This window comes from Nannospalax galili, unplaced genomic scaffold (genome assembly GCF_000622305.1).
Source record: "Nannospalax galili isolate Female #2095 unplaced genomic scaffold, S.galili_v1.0 scaffold8, whole genome shotgun sequence".
Classification (NCBI taxonomy): Eukaryota; Metazoa; Chordata; class Mammalia; order Rodentia; family Spalacidae; genus Nannospalax; species Nannospalax galili.
Window position 1 is genome coordinate 1519859 of NW_008358318.1, and position 17645 is coordinate 1537503.

The 17645-nt window shown below is 49.7% G+C and overlaps 1 protein-coding gene across 1 annotated transcript in view; it reads left to right on the top strand.

The window, feature by feature from the left end:
* The first annotated feature begins 6 nt into the window (after window positions 1-6).
* The window catches only part of Rab11fip4 (RAB11 family interacting protein 4), a 117989-nt gene continuing 100350 nt past the window's right edge, over window positions 7-17645 (top strand). Inside the window, exon 1 of the mRNA XM_008821623.2 lies at window positions 7-132. The gene's annotated coding sequence lies outside the window, so the exon portion shown is untranslated. The remainder of the gene's footprint in view (window positions 133-17645) is intronic.

Genomic DNA, 17645 nt, shown 5'->3' on the forward strand with positions numbered 1-17645 from the left:
GCCCCCGCGGCTCTGCTGCGCTCCGTGCGCCGCCTGCGCGAGGTGTTCGAGGTGTGCGGCCGCGACCCCGACGGCTTCCTGCGCGTGGAGCGCGTCGCGGCGCTCGGCCTGCGCTTCGGTCAGGGCGAGGAGGTAAGGAGCGCGCGCGGACCCGCGAGGCTGCTGCAGCCCTGCCCGGGCCGACCTCCTTCGCCGAGGCCGGGGCAGAGCACGGAGCCCTGCGCAATCTCACCCGACCTGCCCACCTGCCCTTCCTCGCAGCGCCTGGCTCTCCGGGCGAGCCCCGGCCCACCTTGATGTTTGGGGAGCGGGTAGAAGCTCTCACAATCTAGCCTCGGGACCACCACCCCCCGCCCCGGTGGAGACAGGTCGCAGGGGTCTGTGTGCGCCCCGCCAGGCCTAGGGGTGACAGGGACGAGCAGGGGCGCTCTGCAGCTTAGGCTCCTTAGCTACATCCACCTAATCTAGAACAGAAGGAGGTGTCTGCTTGGGGCCACCCTGGTTTCTGGCCCAGTTCCTGGTGACCTCCCACTAGGGCTGGATGGGCAGGCCTGGCTGGCAGCAGGCTGTGCTGGCTGCGGTAGGCTAGCCAGGGCCAAGCTGGGCAGTGATAGCTGACCGGTGTTGAGTGGTGGGCCGCATGGGTGACGGAGAGCAGAGTTGTGTGGATCGTCAGCAGGACTGGAATGGCAGGGATGGAATGGACAGGAGGATGACTAAATACCGATGGAGCTAGTGTCCTCTTTCCATCCACTGGTGGCTGTGTCCTAGGAGGAGCCATTCCACCCTCTTCTTCCCACCCTGCAGTGATCTGGGTCTCCTCCTGGTAACAGAAGTCCTGACTGAGTAGTAGGTTTCCAAGGCCATCTGAGACCTCAGGCCCTTCCTGGGTAGCTTGGGGCCTTGGTCTCAAATGGGCACTGGCTGGCATTCTGGTCCCAGGACAGGTCAAGCTGGCATTTTAGAACATGGGAGGAGCTGGGCTATGACCAGTTGGGCTTGTGCCTCCATGTCACCTGACAAGTGGGAGGCAATACACTTCCCTTCCTAGGTAGCTGGGCACTGGCCAGGACCTGGGAATCCCTGACAGCAGTAGGTGGAGGTTGGAGGCAGGTGTCAGGTGAGAGGACTCTGTCCCCTATCCCAGGGAGTTCGCTGCTGCAGCTCTGTCGGGAGCCCATCCTCTCCCTTTTCTCTGCTTTTCCATGGAGCATTTCCTGCTGCTGCCTCCATCCTTCTTCCCCAGGAGTCAGCAGAGCCACCCTCCTTTGGCCAGCGCCTGCCAACCTGAGCAGCCCCAGCATAGGAAGCCCCAGGCTGAGCACCCCCAGCACAGGAAGCCACAGGCTGCTGGTGAGAGGAAGCCTCCTCCCTTTGGCTGGAATATGGAATTTTAGAATCACAGAGACTCAGGCTTGGGGATGGCTTCCTGGCAGCCTCTGACAGGAGGCCACAGCCCTATTGTCTTATCCCCAAGCTGGACAGCTCCTATCATTAGACCCTCCTCCCTCTGCCTGCCAAAGACTAGCCTGCTTGTCACAGTTCTGCAGGACTCAGGGTTTCTCTTCTGCACGCCAGCCTTTCAATGTGTGAAAACATAACTTCTCTGCCCTGTCCCTTCTTACCCTGTCACTCTCACTCTCTCATCTTCCCTTCTCCATACCGAACACCCCCGCCTGACTCCCCAAGCCATTTCCAATGCACTCAGCAGGGGCCAGATTTCTGGACCTGTCATTGATTGGCCTGGCAGTAGCATGAAGGAACTGGGACTGGACCTGGTCAAGACAGACAGACAGACACACACACAGCAGGAAGCTGCCTTTTCAGTGGTGCCTTCACACTCTCCACTCACACCAAGTTTCTGACCACTGACCCCTCCTGGGATCCAACAAGCCTCTAGAGACCCAGCCAGAGGTCCTGCACCCTCGGGAGGGCCAACGATTTATTTCTTATTAAAATATAATCTTGTATCACAACAGGAGTAATTTCTATAGGCTATAGCACATTGTTAATGTGCACAGTTGAGAATGATCTCTTTTTTTCTGACCCCCATGGTCATCTCCTTCTAGAGCTGTTCTTATGTGTATATGTAGTTTTCTCCTGAAAGGAGATCATACTGCATAGTGTGTTATAACCTAGTCCTAGGCCCTTTCCCATACACACACCCGGAAATGATCCTTACCTTGTTGTCACATTTAATATGCAGACATCTTTCAGATTTCTCTATTTGGCCCCCAAATGTCCACTTCTGATGTTTTTTGTTTTTTGAATCACTGACCCCTGGCTACTCTGATTTTTTTTTTTTAATCTTTTTGCTCTCCAAGACTGTGCTGTGCACCTGATTGCTGTGACCTTTGGTCTCTTACTCCGACACAGCCTCCTTCATGATTCTGACTTGCTAGAAAGGTCAGGCCTGTTCTCTCATTAATTTTGTGACTCTAAGCCTGTGACTTGGCCTTCATTGCTATTCAATTTCATCTTGTTCATTTCCTCTCATATGTGATCCTCCTTCCTGACTGTGCTGCCTGAAGCAGCTGGTGCTGTGTGTGGGAATTCTTAGGCTGAGTAAGAACTCAAGGCAGGACCACGGACAGGGCCCGAGGTGCAGGTGCTGTGCTGCTCTATTCTAAAAATACTATGGAAATAGACCATTGACTGCACATCAGATTCACAGACACACAGGGCCACTGTTCTCTGTAGAGGGGGTTCCTTTCCAAAGTGCTATGGACTCTGACAGCTTCTGTTTCGTTTTTTAAGAATCAGCTGGTGATGTTGATTTTCCAAACCATTGGTGCTCTAGAGTAGACAATGATTGATCATTGATTAGATATGGGGTTCAATGTCTATATTTTACCAGCTGCCCTAGAATACCAGGGAGACCAGGATCAAATGCTTTTTAAGAGCTAAAACACAATAGGTTGCACAGTATGAAAGAAATACCCATAAGACATAAATGATTGGATTAATAGAAAAATCTCTCATACAGAAGAAATCCAGGGGTGACGTTGTTCAGTTAGTAGAATGCTTCCCAAGTGTGCATAAAGCCTGTATTTGATTCTTAACACTTCATTAGAAAAATGGACATGACTGCATAAGACCAGGCCCATCAGCAACCTGTCATGGAGTGGGGAGGGACTCAGGAGGCCCCAGCCCTCCCTGAGCATTTATAAACAGTTAATAGTAGCTGTGGAGGAGGAGCTCATGAGGGAAGACGTACCCCCTCCCTGAGGACCTATGGGCAGTTAATGGTTGCTGGAAGAGGGAAAAACATTTTCTTCAGCAGTGTAGCCACTGGTAAGATGGCCATGCCCTTCTAAATGGCCTCTCAGCCAGGCTCCTGTAGGCAGCCCTTATGAAACTCACTGAGTCAAACAAGCAACCATGAAAGTAGATGGAAAGCTAGTTGGAAAGAGGAAGATTAGTGGGGGGTGGCGATGAAGGGTGGATATGGTCAAAATGCATTCTACACATGAATGAAAATGTCATAATAATGCATTAGCTGTGGTGTGTCTGTGCTAAAAAAGAATGTAAGGAATGCCCATAAGCACCTGTGCATCTCGTTGGAGACTCTTGAAGCAACCTGAATCACTTGGCAAATCCTCTCTGAAAGGGGGTTATTGTTCCCAAGACATGGGTTCTCTTGAAGAAGGAAGCATTCAGGCTTGGGCTTGGGAGGAGCTGACATTGCCCCTGACTCCCTTGCTCAGATCTGAAGCAGGACATGTGGACCTTGACGGAGGAAGAATCAGATCTTCCAGCAGTAAGAGGTGCCTTCAGAGATTTCAGTGGGTAGGGAACCTCAAAGTATGGAAGCATCCATGAGCTCCCCTGGGTGTTTAGCCTGTGGGGCAGCACCTTACCACTTACTACCACATGGATGCAGAGCAGCCTTCAGATCCAGCCTATGCATAGACCCAGGAACTTACCCAGCACCAGAAAGAAAACCAAAGATAAAGGAGGAGGAAGGTCACAGAAGCAAGTGAAATTAGGGGTTTTAGCTGGATCAGGGGCTAGGGAGGCAGCACTGGGGGTAAGGCTGGGTCACATGAATTCTGTGGCCCTCCAGGGACAACCCAGCTGTTCCTCCTTCCTCAGATCAGATACCCAGAGAAGAGTGGTGCTGGGCACATAGCCTAGGGAGGAAATGCATATTTGGGACTATTCCTGGAGAGTACCAGTCTCTCCTGGACACAATCCACCCAGGCACAGTGGAACACCCATGGTCCTCACTCATTTGTATGGGGTGTGATAGGAGGGGTACAGCTTTGACTCTGGACTGTGTGTTAAGGGCTCATTTCCTCCTGCCCCAAGAAGTCCCCCCGTCCCAGGTGGGGAAAAGAAGGACACCTAGAACCTAGACAGCTGGCTGGGATGGATTGCTCAGCACAGCAGAACCCAGGCAATGTGCAAGGAGCTCCAGCCTGGAAATAGAGTATGCATGGCAAGTTAACTGCTGGCCTCCCCATCCCCAACCTATGTCCCCAGATTTTTTGTTGTTTTGTTAGGTTTTTTTGTTGTTTTATAATATTTTATTTATTATTTTTATTTTATGTGTATGAGCATGTTGTCTGCCTGTATGTAAGCGCACCAGTGTCATGCAATGCCTGTGGAAGTCAGAAGAGGGCATTGGATCCCCTGGAACTAGAGTTAAAGACAGTTGTTAGCTGCCATGTCCTCAAGCCCGGGTCCTCTGCAAGAGCAGCTAGTGCTCTTAACTGCTGAGCCATCTCTCCAGCCCTTGTTTTTTGCTTTTTAAGACAAGGTCTCCCTGTAGCCCCAGCTGGCCTAGAACTCATTATGTAGACCAGACTGACCTTGCTCTCACAGAGATCCACCTGCCTCTGCCTCTTGAGTGCTGAGATTAAAGATGTGTGCCCCCATGCCCAGTGTTGTGTTCTCACATTTTTATTTATTTATCTTTTTTTTTTTTTTTTTTTTTTTTTGGTCTCCCTGTAGCCCCAGCTGGCCTGGAACTCACTATGGAGACCAGGCTGGCCTCGATCCCACAGAGATCCACCTGTCTCCGCCTCCAGAGTGCTGGGATTAAAGGTGTGCACCACCACGCCTGGCATCCCCACATTTTTATAGAATTTGTTTGTATTTAATATATTTATATTTTAGTTTATGTTTTGTCTGCGTGTATGTAAGTGTACCACAAGCATGCAATGCCTATGGAGACCAGAAGAGGGTGTTGAATCCCCTAGAACTGGAGTTAGGGCTGGTTGTTAGCCACTATGTGGATGTTAGGAAGTGAACCTAGGCCCTCTGTAAGAGGAGCAAGTGCTCTTAACCACTGAGCCATTTCTTTAGCCCCTTGATTTTGTTTTTTGAGACAGGGTCTCATGTCACACAGGGTAGCTTCCAACTCACTATGTACCCAAACCTTGAACTCCTGATCCTCCTGCTTCTACCTCCCAAGTCCCAGGGTTACAAGTGTGCACTGCCACACCCAGCTCTATAGAATAGTCATGAAAGAAGTACCCCCCCCATTACTCTAAACACAGGTTTCTAGGATAAGGCCTTTTTTACTCTATTTGCCTCTCGTGTCCCTACTATGCACTGTTACACTGTTCCAGGCCCTTGGAAACAGCAAGACTGACTGTGATCCTATGCTCTGATGGGGCTGGAGACATGGCTAGAAAAAGAGACTGGTGGGATAAAAGTAGTCCAGTGTCAGAAGGAGGTGAGTGCTGGGAAGAATCATAAAGTACTGAGACCACCCCCCACACCTCCATTGCCTTAAACTCTCCACAGAGACACTACTGGGCCCAGAGTGAAGGGGGGCTGCACCTCTAAGAGTCTGGTGGAGAGGGGTCCAGGCAGAGAGGAAGCAGGTTTGGGGAGGGGCCTATCAAGGAGTAAGGGAAGGGGTTGCTGAAGAAGGCAGGGTTGGGAGCAGTTCACTAGGCCTTCCTAGGGCGCTGGCTTTAAAGCAGATCATCCTTGGAAACCCCATTGAGGATCCATAGCTTAGGGCCATCAATTCTTTGAAGCAAATCCTCTTTGGAGACCACACTGAAGATCCATTACCTATAGCTTCTGTATTCTTGGGTACAGGGGAGCAGAGCAGACCAGATCCCCAAAGTTTGTATGGCAGTCCTCCATGTAGCCAGAGCCCAGGTTATAGCCCTGAGAATGTCTCCTTTGCCTTTAATGCTGTAAGTCCAGCTCACATCTTACCTGCTAGAGCTTCAGGCACAAAACACAAAGAAGATCGACTGTTTCCAAAACCAGGCCATTCTGTGTGGGTGAGGCTCTGACTGAGGCCTCTTTCATATAGTAAGCTGACGCTGGTCCCCTAGCGCTTCATCTGCTCATCTTTCCCTCTACCTAGAATCCACCCATGTAACAGCCCATTCACCAGGGCATCCATTTATCCAACCACTTATCCATCATCTACCCACTCATCATCTTCTGTATCCAGCTGTCTACCTTGCCTATTCATCCATCAGCAGTATCTTCATCCATTCATCACCCATCCTGTGCTCACCCACACTTCCCCAGCCATTCACCTGTCCATTCATCCACCCACCCACCATCTAGTCTTTACTGTTGCTGTGCAGAAGGCCTTGCAAGCACAGACCCAAGGGTGGGCCTGGCATTTTCATCGAGTGGCAAGGGGCTCTGTGTGGTAAAGGTAGGGGAGGGGCAGGGAGAGTGAGAACTTTGGCTGGAACAGGGGCAGATGGTGACCAGAGGGAGGAAGCAGGACTTAGGACTGTCTGGCTCTTGTGTTTGGAAGGACAGCAACACCCCAGCACATGCTGCCCTGACTGGCATGAGCTATTTTTATGATTCTCACTTCAGCAGGGGGTTGGTGGTGGCATGGTCTGGAGCCATCCTGAAAAGCGCTAATTCTTTTTAAGGATGTTTATTAGCATGGATGTGTGGGTCTGCTTCTCTATTAAGTAGAGGTCATGACTGTTCTTTGAGAGACTGATTAGAAGGCTGGAGATAAGAAACAAACAAAAGAGCCAGGCCAGGCACACCTGCCTTTAATCCCAGCGCTCTGGAGGCAGAGGTAGGCAAATCTCTGTGAGTTCAAGGCCAGCCTGGTCTACATAGTGAGTTCCAGGCCAGCTGGGGCTACAGGGAGACCCTGTCTCAATAAGACCAAAACCAAAAACCAAAACACACGCATACACAAAAGAAACATTCAAAAGAGCTAGCATAGACCTGCTGCATGCTCTGGTGAGACCCCCCCGCACACTGGAGTGGAGGTGTCCCTGCTGCTCTGAGCCCCAGAATGCCCTCTGACCTTTCTACCTGGTACTTTCCAAGTGTAGGCTGCTTGGGCAAGAACCAGAGTTCATCCTGTCACAGGTGGTTTCCATGGACAGGAAGGGGAAGAAACACACAAGCCAGTTGCCCAATCTTTGTTTTCTTTATTTCTTCTTCTTTTTTTTAAATATTATATTGCTTTTATTTTATGTGTATGAGTGTATTGCCTGCATGTATGTGAGTGCACCTGTGTCATGCAATGCCTTGGAGGTCAGATTCCCCTGGAACTGGAGTTATGGATGGTTCATAGCCACCATGTGGGTGCTGGGAATCGAACCCGGGTCCTCTACAAGAGCAGTCAGTGCTCTTAACTGCTGAGCCATCTCTCCAGCCCATTTTCCTTCTTTCATCCTTCAGAAGATCTGGGAACTGAAGTGACTTTCGTAGAGTTCCGGGGTGAGAGCAGGAGCTAGGGTTTGAATACAGGCCTGGCTGCTCCCAAAGCTGCCCTCTTACTGCCCAAAAGAGCTCTCAGAGGTCAGGGGTGGGAAAAACTCACAGCAGAACTTTTATCTGACTTTCTGAGCCTGGAGTGGTCTGATTGGAGGCAGGACTGAGCAGAAGTAGGTGGTGATCTGCAGTGTGGTGCATGAACCTTCTTAGAAGCTCAGCAGCAACCAGCTGAGTGGGACCATGGTGGAAAAACAGGAAGCTGGCCTCTATGGAAAGCCCAGGGATCACGGGACGCTGGGGAAGGGGGGCTGCTAGTGGCCAAACCCTGTTCTAGTTCAGACTGTGGTTAAGCAGCCCCAGGAGGGTGTTTCTCAAGTTTCTCAGCAGCTCTGCTTTCCTGCCTGCCGCCTTCTTTAATCCTCTGCAGGCAGCTGATTCTGCCTGCCTTGACCTGTGGTCTCAGCTCTGGCCAACTAGCTCTGCCCTCAGGAGGGAGCCTGGGCACTGGCTTTAGGCACCTCCACAAGTGTAGGACTCTGAGAAGTTACTTATCCACTCTGCCTCATTCTCCTCACTGAACTGGGGGTACTGGTCACAGAGCATAGTAGGCCCTGACCACCATGCCTGACACATGGTAAGCGCATTAAGTGGACAGTACGCTGAGCACTGGTTCTGGTCTGATGAGTGAGAGTTTCATTTCCACTTTGACAGGTTTTTTCTAGTGCCCACAACAGGTCACATTTACGGCTGGAGGACTGACAGATAAACAAGACAGGATTCCTTTCTCAAGGGAGCTCTCTGCTGTGGCCAGGCAGGCTGGGAGAGAAACCTTTTATTTTAATTTTTTATTGAATTTTTTGTGTATTTCATACAGAATATCTCAAACAATCTTAATCATCTTTATACCCCCATCCCCTCTGGCCCCACCCCCATTGGAGCCCATATACTCTGTCATCCCTGTTAAGGGCCACTGGGTTATCAGTGCCCCCAGCCATTCCTCAGTGCAAGTCTTTCCACTGAGTCTAGTCAGCCTATCTAGAGTCCCTTGTTTTAGGAAGATCAGCTCTTCTTCATCTACCAGCAATGTTGGTACCAGCATCTACCAACATTCCTTCAGGTAAGAGTGAGGTCTGCTGTTCACTTTCCCAGTTCTATGCTGGGTTATTGTCTACCTGAGTTTGCATGGGACTTGTGTATGCTGACACCATTGCCGTAGAATCATACGAGCAGGTTCCCAGGAGCTTATAGGACTCTGTTTCCATATGGCCATTCCCATCCTCCCTGGCTCTTACAGTCTTTCCGTCCTCTCTTCTGCAATGGTCCCTGAGCCTTGGGTGGGTGAAGTTTAATAAAGAGGTCCTGACCAAGGACCATCATTCAGCAGACTCCTGATCTCCACACTTTGGCCATTTTGTCTTCCTGGCCCTCCACTACATGAGGGAGCTTCATTATTGAGAACGGAGAGATTTATTAGTGTCCTCTTCTATGTTGAGAAAACTTTAAAAACAATTTTTAATTTTATTATTTTTATTTTATGTGTATGCGTGTATTGCCTGCATGTAGATAAGTGCATCCATGTCATGCAATGCCCATGGAGGACAGAAGAGACTGTCGGATCCCTTGGTACTAGAGTTATGGACAATTGTTAGCTGCCATGTGGGTGCTAGGATTCAAACCTGGGTCTTCTGCAAGAACAGCCAGTGTTCTTAACCACTAAGTCATCTCTCCAGCCAGAGAAATCTTTTTATTAAAAGTTTTATTATATTTATTTATTTATTTGTGTGAGAATATGTGTGTATGCACATACCTGTGTGCCTGTGTGTATGCGCCGTGTCCTCACTCACACACATGCCATTGTGCACATGTGGCAGAGGATAACTTGAGGGAATTAGTAGGAGAGAAACCTTTTAAAAAATTTCTATTTCTGGGGCTAGAGAGATGACTCAGTGGTTAAGAGCACTGGCTGCTATTGCAGAGGACCCAGATTCAATTCCCAGCACCCACATGGAGGCTAACAATAGTCTGTAACTTTAGTTCAGGGGATCCAATGCTCTCTTCTGACCTCCCCAGACATTGCACAACACAGTTGCACTTTCATGCAGACAATACATTCATACACATATAAAATATTCAAATTTTTTTCTGTTTCTATTGACAAATTGTGATTGTGTATATTGATGGGTACAGAGTGATGCTTCACTATATAAGTGTATTGCAGAATGAGCGAATCAAGCTAATTAACATAGCTACTTCACCTCCAGTTCTTAGCATTTCTGTTTGGTAGAACATTGAAAAGCCACTCTTAAAAATACATATTTTATGCTGGGCATTGTGGTGCACGTCTTTAACCCCAGCACTCAGGAGACAGAGGCAGGCGGATCTCTGTGAGTTCAAGGCCAGCCTGGTCTACATAGTGAGTTCCAGGACAGTTGGGGCTATAGGGAGACCCTGTCTCACAAAGACCAATATATATATATATATATATATATAATTTTAAAAAATTTATTATTATTATTATTATTTTCTTTTGGCTCTTTTTTTTTTTTTTTTGGTCTTTGTGAGACAGGTTCTCCCTGTAGCCACAACTGTCCTGGAACTTGATATGTAGACCAGGCTGGCCTCAATCTTACAGAGATCCTCCTGCCTCTGCCTCCCAAGTGCTGGGTGCCACCATGCCCAGCTTTTTTTTTTTTTATGTGTATGAGCATATTGCCTACATGTATGTAAGTGCACCCATGTCGTGCAATACCTGTGGAGGTCAGAAGAGGGTGTCAAATTCTCCTGGAACTGGAGTTACAGACAGTTATTAGCTGCCATGTGGGTGATAGGAACTGAACTTGGGTCCTCTGCAAGAGCAGCCTTAACCATTGAGACATCTCTCCATCCCTGAAAAGCCATTCTTGATATGTACAATACGTAATTGTTAACTGTAGCCACCTTTCTCAGCAGTAGATGGCCAGAACTTAGTCTTCCTGTCTAACTGGATCATTGTAACTGTTTCTGATATCACCTCCGTCCTTCTGACCCCTGAACTACCCTTCTGCTCCTGGATAGAAATCTTGGTGTATACCTTTGAGCAGAGCAGGGCAGAGGCCGATTCAGATGTGCTTGGGGTTTACAGTCAGGTAGGACATAATAATGCCCATCCAGAGGTGAGTTGGCTGAGGCTGGAAGGGCCCAGGGGACAGAAGGAAGCATGACTTACCAGAGGAGAGACACAGAAGAGGCCTGCTGGTGGAAGGGAAGGCAGGTTGGGGGCACTGGCCTGAAGCCTGGATTTAATCCGTAAGGAGAAGGGATCAGCAGAGGGCAATAGGGCTCTGTTCTGCATCAGACTAGGCCATCTATGCAGAAGCTGAGGTAGGAGGGAAGAGTCCAGGTATGCTGGGGACCCTGGGAGTGTAGAGGAAGGGAGGAGGAGCAGAGACAACTTGCCTGGTGGTCCCAGGCACATGTGTCCCCTGGGATCCTCATCTGGAGCATGGAGCCTGAGCTCAGTGCTAGGGGAACCACCAGCTCTAGTACATTACGACACCTGCCGAGTCTGCAGCTCAGAGACTTCCCTCACTCAGAAATCCTTCCAAGGGAGCTGGGGAGACAGTTCTGCTAGTAAAGTGCTTTGTATTGCCTGCCTCTCATGCCCCCTTGTAATCTCAGCACCTGGGAGGTGGAGACAGGACGCCCCAGGGGCTCATTGGCTGCCCAGTGTACCTTAATTGGTAAGCTCTAGACCAGTAAGAAGCCCTGTCTCAAAGAAGGTGGACAACATTCCTGGGGATGACACCTGAGGTTGTCCTCTGGCCTTCACACATGCAGCCACACATACAAAGAGGTACAGACATGGGTTAAAAAATTAAAAAGGCCAGGTGTGGTGGGACACACCTTGCTGGGCGTGGTGGCTCACACCTTTAATCCCAGCACTTGGGAGGCAGAGGCAGGTGGATCTCTGTGAGTTTGAGGCCAACCTGGTCTACATAGTGAGTTCAGGGCATCTGGGGCTACAAGGAGACCCTTTCTCAAAAAACCCAAAATAATAATAATAATAATAATAATAAAATAAAAAGGCCAGGTATGGTGGCACACGCCTTTTATCCCAGCACTCAGGAGGCAAAGGCAGGTGGCTCTCCAGATCTACGTAACAAGTTTCAGGCCAGCTAAGGCTACATAGTGAGACTCTGTGTTCAAAAAAGTAAAAGGAAAATATAAATAAAAAAGGCTGGGTGCAGTGGAACACACCTTTCCTCCCAGCACTTGGGAGGCAGAGGCAGGTGGATCTCTGTGAGTTCAATACCACCTGGTCTGCATAGGGAGTTCCATACCAGCTAGGGTTACATAATGAGACCCTGTCTCAATAATTAATTAATTGATAATTAATTAATTAATGGTCTAGAGAGATGGTAGTTAGAGCACTGGCTACTCTTGCAGAGGACCTGAGTTTAGTGCCTATGACCCACGTGATGGCTAACATCCATCAGTAACTCCATTTCTAAGGGATTCAGTGCTCTCTTCAGGCCTCCTCAGGCATTGCACACATGGATGCACTTAGATACATATGGTCAAAACACTCATACACATAAAATTTTTTAAAAATCTAAATGTGGGGGGCTGGAGGGATGGCTCAGCAGTCTAGAACACTGGCTGTTCTTACAGAAGACCAGAGTTTGAATCCCAGCACCCACATGACAGCTAACAACTGAAACTCCATATCCAGGGGACCATCCTGACACCTTCTTTTGACCTCTGCAGGCATTGCATAACATGGGTGCAGGTACACACATGCAGGCAATACACGCATATACGTAAAATAAAATAAATAAATAAATAATCTAAATGTGGCCTGGAGAGATGGCTCAGTGGTTAAGAGCACTGGCTGCTATTGCAGAGGACCCGGGCCAATTCCCAGCACCCACATAGCAACTAACAACTGTCCGTAACTCCAGTTCCAGGGGATCATCCTGACACCTTCTTCTGACCTCTGCAGGCATTGTACAACATGGGTGCATGTACACACATGCAAGCAATACACTCATCGAACACATAAAATTTTTTTAAAAAATAGCCCAAACTCGTGAATCATTGTCATCTTACATTTTACCACCAGTGTGAATTCATTTATTCTAGTAATTTGGGGGGGGGGCGAGGGTTGATTTCTTTGGGTTTTCTAGGTAATCTGTCCTCTTCAAAGGTAATCATTTTGTTATGCCTTCTTTTCTCATGTCTATAAATCCAATTGCTTTTCCTTCTGAGATGCTAGTCAGAATGAGAGCTAGTCAGCATGGGAGGCATCTGCCTCTTGTAGGAGGAGGGAGTGAGGCATGCCCTGTCATCATCCTTTCTCCAGTTAGGAGAGCAGGCTGGGGTAGGTGGCAGGCTCTGTTGTGCAGGAAGTGATGAATCCTGCAGAGGTCACGGCTGAGGAGCTGCATGTTGGGAGCTGTTGCAGAGGGGAGAGGGCTGGAACAAGCAATCAGGTGTCTTGGCTGCAGATCTGGAGGAACTCTAATGCATCAGGGGGACAACCAGGACAAGCAGCAAAGTGAGGAGAGGGAGCAGGCTGATGCTGGACTCAGGTGACAGGCGATAGGCCTGGGCATAGAGATGGCCTTGGGTACCAGAGGCAGCTGTGGAGTCAAGGTAGCTCCCTGACCGCAGGGATGGTCTCGGACTGTTGGTGGAGCCAGTAGAAATAAGGGTTTCTGGGAATGGTGCAGTCAGGACCCCATCATCCTTTTCTTATCTCTAAAGAATAGGGTGGGGATGGGGCTGGAGAGATGACTCAGCAATTAAGAGCCCTTGCTGCTCTCCCACAGGACCCGAATTTGATTCCCAGCACCATATCAAGAGGTTCACAACCACCTGTAACTTCAGCTCCAGGGGATCTGATGCCCTCTTCTGGCACCCAAGCATTTGTTCTAGTTTCTCTCTCTCTCTCTCTCTCTCTCTCTCTCTCTCTCTCTCTCTCTCTCTCTCTCTCATTTTTGAGTTACATGCAATCCTTTCTCAAAAAAGAGAAGGGAGAGATGGAGGTGAGAAGGGAGAGAGGGAGGGGAGGAGGGAGGGAGAGAGGTCTTGAAAGTGACAAATCTCTGATTGGTGCTCATCCTCCGCTCCTCCCACACCCGAAGTCAGAGTGTACCACCTGGCACTGGGCAGAAACTACAGGTGCTCTGCAGTCCCAGCCCTCCCTGAAGAAGTAGGGAAGGCTTTCCTTCTGGGGTTCTCTGTGAGGATGAGCACAGTACATACCAAGGGCACAGTTAGCATTGAATGACTGGGTGAGTGAATAAACCAAGCTCCAGGGGACCAGGCCAGAGCCCAGCCCTGCTCAACTTGGCCCTGGAGCTGAGGGATTTGTGAGCAGTTTCCTCCCTACCTTTCCAGGCCCCTGGGAAGCTTTGGGAGTCCTGGGAGTCCAGGACTTGGGCTCTGGGGCTGAAGAGGTCACAGGTAGACTCAGCTTTCCAACTTGCTGCCTTTAGTCTTGTCTGTAAAGTGAGGATGTGATCATGCTCTCCTCAGGGCTACTGTGTGAGGGAAAGAATGAGGGCAAAGAGCTTGGTGCAGTGCCCATCATGTCCTAAGCACCTTGTTCTGGGGAGTGTCACTGTGGACACCATGGCTTTAGGGACATTTAGAAGAGGAAGCCCACCCTGATGATGATTAGGACTCAGGCCCATGGGGAGGGGCCCCTGTGGCACTGGTACCCATTACTGCTGGTGCTTCTGTGGCCACCATATGGCCCCAGATTGATGGCAGCAGTGGTGAGGAGATGGGTACGAGTAGCCAGCACTGCAGATTCTGGGGCAAACTGAAAAGCTAGCACCACACACAGGAGTCCCAGCTCCTGTGAATTCTGGCTTCATCACTCCTAACAAGTTGGTGACTTTTCTGGCCTTAGTTTCCTCATCAGTAAAACAGAGCTAATAATAGAAACTACTTGAAAGTCTTTTGGAAAGGCTTTTTGCTGGGTTAACTCGGGACCACTTGGCTCAGAGTAACTGTTCCTGTTAGCGATTATTATCATAGTCATTATTGTCATTACTGTTACTCTAGGGAGCTCACTTCAGGGAGCTTGATGGTGGTGGGAGGGGCAAGACTAGGTGGGTTATCACACCCCTTGGGGTCTGAGTCTGCCCTGGGGATGCAGTGACGGCACAGTCACTCTCTTTTCTCTGTTGCTGCTGGAACTGTCCCTCTTCCCCCACCTAACTGCCAGGAGTCAACTCAGAGAGCTTGTATAGGCTCAAAGATGGGGCCCTGGGTAGAGACCAGCCCTACCACTCCCTGCCTGGTAGGGGCTGCCAGCTACTCAGCCTTGTTCCCTTCCCGGGGAAGACTCATTAGAAATCCAGGGGAACTTTGAACATGTAGCTTGCATGGGTCCCTTGCTTGGATACCTGAGGACTGAGCAGACCTGAGTCAGGATTTATAGTGTAGTGCTGTGCCCCCTTAGCCCTCTGCCCGGCGGAGCCTGGAAGGCCTGGATCTCAATACTGGCTCAAACTCTGCTTGTCTTTTTCCTGGCCTGGAAAGCCTATGAGCTTGATTCCCTTCCACATGCATGTGCACACCTCCCCACCAGGGCTGGCTAAATGATGTGATGAGTGTCCAGGTATGATGCACCTTTGTCTTCTGGTGCCTGGGCCTTTCTAGCACTTACCCTCCTCCCTCTGTCCTGGTCTCCAGTCTGCATGCTCTCTTTGAAAGAGGAGATCTGAATTATGAATCAAGGCCTGAATCATGTATGAGGCCTCTCGCCTCACAGTGCTGCTGTGCTTGCTGGAAAAGAAGTTTGCACTCACAGAGAATGCCTTCAACATGAACAGACCAATGATCTTTTTTCTCCTATGGTGGATGTTGCCAGCCTCTACAGAATTTCCCCAGCCTACTACAGGGCCTCTGACTGCTGAGAAAGGATAGCAACTGTGAAGAGGCCCTGACCCCTGGGCCTGGTCCCCACCCTAGTCAGGGTGTGATAGGACTACAGCCATGTTGGGGAGGCCAAGACTGCTACGTTCTCCCTTTAGGAAAGTGCTTGGTCACAGAGACCACCCAGAATCTGTCCTCCTGGGGTATAGGATATGGGGTGCAGGGTTTGGGGTACAGGTCTGGGGAAGCTGCCTTAGGAATTGCTGGGGGATAGGGAGTACATTGTGTGTCCTCACTCTCTACGGACCTCCCCCACATGCACACACCCAGCTTCTGTTTCTGCTACAGAAATGGCCCACTTATTGTCATGTGCAAAGGAGAATACCTGTAAGGGTGACAATGCCCAGGGCATGAGGAATCCTGGTCCTGTGGATGGGAGGGGACATTGTGAGCAGGTGGGTCTGGAAGGCACTAGTGGAAAGCTCTGACTTTGGTTCTGTGTATCTCAAACTTACTGATCTGAGAAGGCTTTGTGTGTATGTGTGTGTATGTGTGTGGGGTGTGGGGGGGTGTGGTGTGATGTGCATATGTGGCATGTGTATGGTGTGTATGTGTGTGTATGTGTATACTTGTTAGTGTAGATATGTACATAAGTTTGTGCCAGTGCACATGCCCATGTGTGCACATGCATGTGGAAGCCACAGGCTGTGTTTCCTTCATAGCTCTCCACCTTTTTAAAACATTCATTTATTATTTATTTCTTAATTTATTGTTTTTATTTTTTATTTATTTATTATTTTTTGAGACAGGGTCTGTCACTGAACTGAAGCTTATTCATTAGGCTAGGCTGGCTGTCCAGTGAGCAGTTTGCTTGTGTCTGGGTGAGTGATGAGGTTATATCTCCTCCCCCCAATTTTGAAATCTCAGCAGTGGGTTCCCAGAACCAGTACCATTTCATTGGAGCACCAAAGCCACAGCACTGAACCTTCTGGCTGGAGCTGCCATGGTTTTCTTTTTTCAGAAAACGCCACTCCCTGGAGACTGTGCTATTCCATCTAACTCTGAGGGGAATAATTCTCCCTCAGGTTCTGAGGGAGAGGGGAAGGCTGATGGAAAGGAATTCTGCTTGAGTTTAATAGAAGCTCCAGCAAAGCTCTGGAAAGAACACTGCCCACCAGCTCTCCAAGAATCAGTGATGTCCACAGAGTCCCTTATACTCCACTGGGAGGATACCAAGGACCAACCTCCTATGGTGTGACCTGGGGTGTGCCCCTCCCTAACAGGAACAATATCCAAGGACAAGTGACCCTCCCCTTGCAGGGTGACCTCCCTGCCACATTGCCACGAAATCAGCCCCAGAGGTGGGTACAGGCTTGACCTCACTACCCCTAATCTTCCCAAAGATCCAAGTGGTGTACACAAATTAGACTCCCTCTGGACTCTGCTTCAGAATCTGTACAGGTCCACAGAGGTCAGCTAGAACTTCATTACTCCAAGAATGGCTGGGATTGGCCTCTCTTAGGGACTGTTAGAAATGCATTCTCCCTGGGTGTGGTGGCACAAGCCTTTAATCCCAGCACTCAGGAGGCAGAGGCAGGTGGATCTCTGTGAGTGTTCAAGGCCAACCTGGTCTGCATAGTGAGTTCCAGGCCAGCTGGGGCTACAGGGAAACCTTGTCTTAAAAAGAGCCCCCCACCCCAAAAGAAGAAATGCATTCTTAAGGGGGCTGGTCTCAAGCTTAGTTGGTAGAATGCCTGCCTAGTATGCAGGAAGCCCTGGGTTTGATACCCGTGCTGGATAGCTTTAGTGTCAACTTGACCCACCTGGGTCGAGGGAGCCTCAGTTGGGGAATTGCCTCCATAGGACTGGCCTGTGGCCATGTCTGTGGGGCATCTTCTTGATTGCTGTGTGATGTGGGAGGGCCCAGCCCACTTTGGATGGTGCCACCCCTTGGCAGGTGGGCCTGTGTTGCCTAAGAAAGCAGGCTGAGCAGGGGCCAGGGGAGCAAGCCAGTAAGCAGTGTTCCTCCATGGCCTGTGTTCTAGCTCCTGCCTCCAGGTTCCTGCCCTGAGTTCCTACCTTGGGCTCCCTGATGAACTGTG